Below are 8,498 nucleotides of genomic sequence, written 5' to 3' on the forward strand. Positions count from 1 at the left end.
ACATCAGTGTAACTGAAAGAACAGAAAATTGAGAGTGTTATTGTTTGTAAGGCAGAGAGCTAGCCCCCAACCCCTGCAAACCCTTTGATAAAATGAAGCCAGGAAAACAATCATCTTCTAAAAATCTTAACACTAACTCACAAGCCTACTTTGTGTTCCTCTGGGGAAACTAATGAGATCAGTGATTTTTGCGGGACGATCTCAGAAATGCTTACTCCCAGAACCTCGGTGAGGCGGCGCGTGTCAGATAATGCAGCTTGTTCTGCTCAATGATTATGCTTAACAAAGACAAACTCAAAGGAATTAAGGAAAGGAGGGAGGGGAAGAGCGGAGAGAACAATTTCAGAGAAATATTTGTCAGCAGGGTCATAAAAAGATGTTTCAAAACCACAGTGTGAAGATTGCAACTGACTCATATTCTAAAAATTGCCCTGAACAGTTCTGGAAAGTTGTAAAATAGAGATACAACAGTGGAAACATATTACTCATTGTCAAACCAAAAGCGCAGTAAAGTTGTAACTTTTACTTAAAATAGCTCAAAATAATCAGTTGTGAAGACAGGTCTGAGAAGAATAATACACTAGTGGAAATGAGGTAATCTTATACGATAAAAATTTTGAGTATTGAAGTTCCACCAAGTTCATCTGCAATGGGAGTGTCTGTCTGCCGCGGCTTGCTGCGTTATCACACTCAGCGCCACTCAGAGTTCTCCAGAAAGCCTGGAAGTCAATGCGATGCTGACCATGAGTGACAGGGTTTCCTGGCAAACCATCTTGGGACATCGTCTTCTTACAGATTTAAGGGAGTATACTTAAATCCTGATTAATTTGAACAGATGATAGTATTAAAGTTTAAATTATGGAAGCAAGAGAGAAGACAAAATCCAAGCACAGATTCAAACAGTCATTTTGTATGAGGGGTACAAGAAAGCGTTCACTTCCCGAAGACTTTACAGTGGCTCCGTATTGTTGTGGCAGCAAGTTTGAAGCCTTTATTCTGATATTGAAGTCAAGGAAAGTCCCATCTTATGTCATTATCTTGATAGCAATACTCATCACGGGTTAATCATCAGGGTGCCATGAGCCACGCTGGACCCCCACATACATTCTTTTTTCTTTAAAATAATACGATGATTGTCCCCATTTACAGACAAGGAAATGGAGACTCTGCATGTTACAGCAAACTGCTCAAGGTCACACACCTTTGGAATACAAATCCCAAACATCTGGCTCCAGAAAGAAGCCTCTCTTCTTTCTCCCCATTAACTATCCAAAGCGAGAGCCAAATCCTGCTCATTCAGCCTTTTGAGCCACTGCATATACTGTTTGCCTTTAGGGGACAGATGCCTCCACCTCTGTTTACCTGTCCAGGTCTAGACCTTCTCTCAAAGCTCGGGAGCTACCCCCGAGTCCCCCGACTATACCTGCAGACATCAGTGTCCCCCTTTGTGGCCTTGGCAGAGAACAGACTACACTTGGCCCATCATCTGGTGAGTCAGGCTACCATTTTACCTAATGCTCTCTCACATTCTTTATCTTTTTGTGTGTAATCTTTTCTTCTACACATGCTGGCAAGAGCTAATTTTAGAAACTGTCATACGCTTCTTCGTATTTATACTCAGTGGGAAAAACAGTAATTATTTAATAGATTTAATTGAAAATTTTCATTGTAATTTTTGAGCACTTTGTTGCCCACTATATATAACTATACATTGAAAGGATAATTTACTTCTTAGCTTGCTACTATATGATGACAATAATCTACTTTAGAATAAACTAGACCTTTGAATGGAATTACTTTTTTTAACCAATTATAGTTCATTGTATTACATAATTGAACTTGACTAATATTCGCACTAATCTCTGTAGGAGTGCTAACAACACTGACTCCATCTTTGGCCCTCCATCTTGTTCATGTCCACTCCAAGACCTCCCTTGGGGCTTCACATTCCAGGCCCCGTGGAGATTAATGTATGACCTGACTGGAATGCAGGAAAGCTTGTTCTCACCATCCCTAAAGTGGCGCACATAAGGCATCACTTTAAGTAATTAGTAGGGGTGGCTGTCACCCAGAAGGCCCCACTTTAGGCACCTAGTAGACAGCCTCTGGTGCCAGGTGGCATCACTACCCAGTGACCTCACCACCATGCCCCTTGCTCTATCAAAGCCGGGGACTTGGTGGAGACTAGAGGTGGAGGATGGGTGCCTACTGCCTGTCATCTCCCCAACTTGCCCAATCCCCCTGTCAGTAAGTTACCTTGAATAACATGTCGTGTCAATGGTATGGAGTGGCTTGCTTTGTTTTTCGGTCTTAAAGTGCCTTCTCAGCGTGGAAGATACTTTACTGACACTCCCCTACCTTCTAACGATCTCCTACAATAAGAATCTTTGATCATGCAGGACAGCGACGAGTAATCATGAGTATACAGTTGCATTTTAGCCAACAGTATCAAATTTCCCCTTCGCCGATTTTTCCACAACCAACACAAAGTTCAAGAACTTGGATTGGTGTGTTTTACCTTTTCTCTTTGTCCCTGGACACACTGAAGTGGCTCTTCCATTAAGAGTGAAATTGTCAAAAAGGAGGAGCCAACGGGTAAGTTCTAGAATGGAGAGGCAACCAGATGAACCACCTCAAGGAAAAACACCAACTGCTTGTGTGAAGCCTGGTGGACAAGTCCATTGGCCAGGACTTGCCATAGGCAACCTATCATTATCCAGCGAGAAATGGGCAGAACCTGTTCCAGGTTCTGGGGCAAGGCAATTGACATATTTAACGAGCAGCCTGGGCCGCAGGAGGAAGACAGACAGACGTCAAGTAAGGCTGATCCCACAGTACACTCCACAGGTCGGTCCCTTGACTAAAAGGAGCATGGAGTAGGAGGGATCTTATGTACAGCCCTTTCCTGGGCCATAGTCCTGAGGCTGCACTGTCAGATCCTCAAATGGGCCTCACGGTACCCCATCATACGTCCTGGTCCTTGGAAGCTGGTCTCCAGCTGGAGGCAAGGGCTGATGAAGTGAAATGCATTCATCTAAGAATCCAGAACAAAAATCAACCCCTTTTTTCCTGCACTCACGTGGAGAGAGGGAGATTAGGCCACAGTGGAGCACCTGGGTCCATCTACAGCCTGGGCAGCTCAATATGAGGGTTGATTTGCTTCTGCCCCTCCAAGAAAAACAGTTCTGGGTTTTGGCAACCAGAAGCCAAGGAAATACCTATTTCCTTTCCTTTTCTCTGGGAAACAGGCTAAAGAATGCCGATTTCATGTAGATACAGTGCCACCTTGCTTGACAAAGCTGTTTTGAACAAAGCTGTCTTCTGCTCATCAGCGCTGGGATAAATGCTAATCTCCTCTGTGCTAAGTCCCTGCCACCTTGCACGCAGGGGTCTCTGGTCCGTTTGGAAGGCTCTCAGTGCCTCATCATTGGGAAGAGAGGCAGGTACCGTCCTGGTCTTAGCCCCACAGAGAGGGAACGGCCAGAGAGATCCAAGTGTCCTGTCTTCCTGGTACTTTACCACCTGCCTCCAACATCCAAACAAAATAACAGCGGCCCTAATCCAATGGGAATCACAGTGGAATCACATTTTTCAGTCTGAGTTTTTTCCACCTCTGGTAACGAAGTTCTTATCTATGGAAAGTGGTGCTGAATGCCTCCTCTTTGCTCACAGAGACACACTATTGCCACTGCTTGTGTAGCTCAGGGAAAAGTAGAGGAAAATTTAAGAGATGTGTGAACTGGAACTTTTGAAGCCCCATTTATATGGCTCATGCTTCAGTGATGCTGCTGTTATATAAACAGCATGTTTGTTTTTCCAAAACCAAAGAGACACCAGAAGACAGCTTTGAGGCAGTTCCCATTGAATGGATCAAGCCTCCCAGTCTTCATTCACCCCATCTCTATGACCAGCAGAGGGAGCCAGAGAGCTCTGAGTGTTAAATGAGGGGAGGATTAAGTGTGGTTATCCCCTACCTTAGGGCCCAGGGTCACTACCCCAGTTTCCAGGGGCCAGCCTCTTAACTCGAAGTCAGGGGAAGGTTAGGGAATTAGAGACTTTTTCTTCATTCAAATAATCCAAAGAGATCTATTGAGGGGTATGTACTTAGCCAGGAAGACACATGCCTTCAAAGAGAATGAAGTCAAGAAATGTTTCTTTAAGATAAAAGGAAAGCATAAACAGAGGCATCTGGGTGGTTCAGGCGGTTAAGCATCTGACTTTTGATTTCGGCTCAGGTCCTGATCTCAGGGTCAGGACACTGAGCCCCAAGTCGGGCTCCCAGCTCAGCGGGGAGTCTGCTTGAGAGTTTTCCTTCTCTCCCTCTCCCTCTGCCCCTTCCCTGGCTCATGCATGCTCTCTCTCACTCTCTCTCTACAACAAATAAATAAGTCTTAAAAAAAAAAAAAAGGAATAGACAAAATCAGAACTTAAGCTAGAAGAGGTCCTGGGAGCGCAGCGAGTCAGCCCCTGCCCCTCCCTCAGAAGGAAGAAGTCTGCGGCTAGGGTTGCCCAATCCGGCCTGTGGGCCTGCTCCAGCAGGTGTGTTTTGTTTGGCAAGCACGACGTACTTTTAAATGCTTTACTCTTAATTAGTTACTAACCTTTAAAAATCTGGAGAGTTCATATTAATAAATTTGAAAACCAGGTTTCCAGATTCCCTTGATAAAGCGGAAGATCTGGCAAAGCCGCCTGACATCCACCCACCGGCCACACCTGCCCTCCCTACTTAACCCCACTGAGCCCTTGGCCCTCCTCGGGCACTTACACTCCCTGCTGGCCCTACAGCGGTGGACTTTGCCGTCCTAGGCATGACCGGTGTTTCTCTCTCTAGTGTTTCCCCTGGGGAGTTCTAACAAAATATCCACCCTTGCACTCAGTCGCGTTAAGTCAGAATCTGGGCCTGGAGAGGGACCCAAGCCACGGAAGCGTGTTAAAGATGATGATTTTTTACATGCAGCCAGGTTTAAGAATGGCTAAGGCTAGACCATGAAGGGCAGATGATAAATTGTTCTCTTCTTGAAGCTCCTCAGTGGCTTAATTCACTGTTTCACCGTGGTTGAGTTATTCATTATATCCTACGAAAAATCTGGTTTTCTCTTATTCCATTCTTCCAGCAGCTTACACAGCCTTAGGTTTTTGTTTGGTTTTTTTAGTTTCTCTTCTTTTTCCTTCATTAGGTTTTTTTGGTTGTTCCCGTCTCAACCCCTCCTCCAGCTTCCCTGCATTTTTAAATAGCTCTTATTTTTAAGTAACCTCTATACCCCATGTGGGGCTAGAACTCATAACCCCAAGATCAAGAGTTGCATGCTCCTGGACAAGGAGCTAGCCAGGTGCCCTCTCCACATTCTTTTTAAAGTACAATGGACAAAATTAGAAACCCTAACCATTATTTTACTAGAGTAAAATTCAGCAGCGGTATTTATTTCTGGTTGAATGTCATACTTAAAAGTCTCAGAATCACATTAATTTCCTTTCACAACACTTTTTTTTCCACTTAATCATCACCTGGTTTTTGTTAACAAGGAACTCAACTGCAAAAACCTGAGAAATCACACTCCATGATAGGAAGAAAAACACGATTTGGGGCAAATTAAAGCACCAAATATCAAATCTCATTTTCAGGTGGGAGAGACATCAACCTTTCCCCAGGGCCATAATCTGATATGTAAAATTAAAGGGGACATAAGCATGTCCATAATAGTTTTAGTTTTTTAGTTCTTTGCCTGTAAACTAAATTACAATCAATAGATTAGTCTGTTTTTAGGCAAATTCTAAGCTAGTTTTTTTTTTTTTTAAGTCGGCTCCACACCCGGAATGGGGCTTGAACTCACAACCCCCAAAATCAAGACCTGAGCTGAGATCAAAAGTCCCATGTTTAACCAACTGAGCCACCCAGGCATGCTGCCCCCCCCTTTTTAAGATTTTAATTTTTAAGTAATCTCTATATCCAACATGGTGCTTGAACTCACAACCCTGAGATCAGGAGTTGCATCCTTTAGGGCCTGAGCCAGCCAGGTGCCCCTCTAAGCTCATTTGTAATCTAATCCTCAACCGTCAAGTTATAACAAATGCTGTTTAGTGTACCATGGAATTGGAAGATTGGCACAAATGGGAGCCTATCACAATGAGACAGTATTTTGTTATACCTGTTTTACAGATTAAGAAACTGAGGCCTGGAAAGCTTAAGCAGCTTGCCCACAGTTGACTGCCCATACTCCCAACATCTGATGTGTCCTGGCTCTGGCTGGCCCTTTGGAGAAGGTATATTCTTCCATAGCCATCAACCCCCAATCCTGGGTACCAGACGCCACAACAAGACATCAAGCCTTGGAGACAAAGCAGTTAGGCTTCGGATCCAGCAAGAGCAGAGCCTGCGTCTCAATATCACACATTTGGGCCTGCACCAGATCATCATCAAAATGCACACGAAACCTTGAACGTGACATTCTGGAGCCAACCGACTCTGGTCAATGCTCCCTGGAACCCCTAGGGAAAAGCCAACCATCTCTAAGAAATATATAAACCACGGAGCGACCCTTGCATAATGCCAGCTCTGTTAAGTTGGAAATCTTATCCAGGGAAAAAATATAAAAACAAGTTGAACTACAAGTTGAAGATTCCCTCTAGCAATGGATAGTAAGAAAAAACAAACAACAACAACAACAAACAAAAAAAACCACACCCCTTCGCACTCATAGTTTGAGGAGAAGGGAGGGAATTAATGTTTTATGTCTGTTCTCCCTAAAATGTCTGCCCTGAATTGGAGGCGGGGAAGGGAAGGGTTGAGTTTGGGGCTCTGCGAGAGCCGGAGGCCCGCGAGGCTCGGAAATCGCAAAGGCGCTGAGCTCCCGAAGGAACTCGGACGCCCCGCCCCCGGCACCGCCCCCAGGCCCCGGGCCTCTGCAAGGACGCACCGCGACGATCCCCGCGCGGCGCACAAAGGTCTCCCGGGGCGGGAAAACACTAGCCTTATCTCATGGTTTCCACCCCAACGTAAAATGCATCCTCTCTTCTGTCTCAAAAAGGACCCGAGATAACAGGGCTACGCGGGCTGCCTAAGGCCCGAGGGTCTCTTCTTTGTGCAGCCGTTCCCCAAGCACAGAGCCCGGTCCCAAGAGCGGCGCTAGAAACTGGGCGCTCAAGCCGCCTCCTGCAGTCGCCGAGCTGTCGCCTCCTCGCCGCGCCAGCGCGCACCACCTCCAGACGAGGCGTGCCGACGTGCGTGGCGAGGCCCCCCGGCAGCCCCATCCCCGGCGCGCCCGCCTCTCCTTTCGCGGCCGGTGGGCCCCGGCCCCCCGGCTGGAAGCCGGCCTTCCTTCCTCGCGAGCCAAGGCGCCTGCGAGCCGCGCGGAGCACCGGTACTCACGTTTCCAGTTGTTTCCAAGGGCGCGCACTCCCTCCGCCACTGCTAAGAAAAAGACAAAGCGCTGAGAGCCGCGTCTCGCGCAGCCAGAAGTGACTAGCAGGCGGCCTGCTGAAAGCCCCTCATTTTCTGCAAGCTTACTCAAAATGCTCCTCGGTGCCGCCAACGCAGCTGCCAGGTTTAATAACTATGTCAGGCAGCCCCTCCCGCCCCCATAAAGAGACACAAAGATGACAGGCTGGGGACTAAGGTCCGCATGTTCCACCGCGGTCACCCTGCTTCAGCCCCAGCGATGCCGCGGCTGGAATGACTGTGCAGGGACCGACCACAGAAAGGTTCGAGTGCCAGCCTTGACCTGGAAATTCTCCAGGAACCTCAGTTCTTTCCTGTTCGCTCTGAGCATAAATCTGAGACTCTTCCCAGCAGTATTTGTGAAACAGAACGAGAGGCGGGAGCGTTTCTAGTTAACCTAACCTGCGTCTCAAATGTCAAGGGGTCTTACGTAAAAGAACGCAGCAAACCTCAACCTTATTTATACTAGATTTCTGGGCATTGATACGATATCCTGGCACCATGCAAAGGGCACGCAGGAAGCTCATCGAACTGTTTCCCTCACGTTTTAGTGGCTCACACCTACGTTCCCGCCTCTCCAGAGAATTCTGGCCAACGGAACCTTACTGTCTGGGGGAGCTCCTTTGCAGATCCTCGTTGACCGGGACCATCTCCAACGCGCTGACAGCTCCTCGATAGCGACTGGATTTTATCAAGCCCGAAGGAATTAGTGGTTGTGTTTCGCAAGTGAAATATCTCTCAGAAAGTAGTGCCTTTTAAATGTATGTATATATACACCCGATATAGGGCGCACTGCAGCCTGCCAGCTACGCCCCGCGACCTCCCCGCGGCACAGCCATGCCCTGAGGGCTCTGCCCCGCGCGGCCCCGCCCGCCGCACCTGCCTCCGTGGGGAGCGGTTTCCGTGGAAACTCCGAGAGCCAGTTCTCCCTTCAGACTCGCTGTTGCCTTGACAACAGCGACCTAGCGTTAGACGGTCCAGGAAGGATGTCAGTGGATGCCTGTTTTAAATCACAGATTCGGATTCACAGGGTAGTAGGGCAGAAATAGGAGGGCAGTGGTAT

At 47.3% G+C, this 8,498-nt stretch overlaps 1 protein-coding gene across 4 annotated transcripts in view; it reads right to left on the reverse strand.

Annotated features, from left to right (window-relative positions):
* The window catches only part of TRIM2 (tripartite motif containing 2), a 159,584-nt gene extending 151,328 nt beyond the window's left edge, over positions 1 to 8,256 (reverse strand). For 2 of the 4 annotated variants that reach the window (XM_019808987.2, XM_019808993.2), the window contains exon 1: positions 8,042 to 8,256. The gene's annotated coding sequence lies outside the window, so the exon portion shown is untranslated. Of the gene's footprint in view, positions 1 to 7,366; positions 7,748 to 8,041 lie in introns of those variants that run through there. The other 2 variants (XM_034661508.1, XM_019808990.2) reach the window with 1 other exon arrangement.
* Between the last annotated feature and the right edge of the window lie 242 nt (positions 8,257 to 8,498).

This window comes from Ailuropoda melanoleuca, chromosome 5 (genome assembly GCF_002007445.2).
Source record: "Ailuropoda melanoleuca isolate Jingjing chromosome 5, ASM200744v2, whole genome shotgun sequence".
Taxonomy (NCBI): Eukaryota; Metazoa; Chordata; class Mammalia; order Carnivora; family Ursidae; genus Ailuropoda; species Ailuropoda melanoleuca.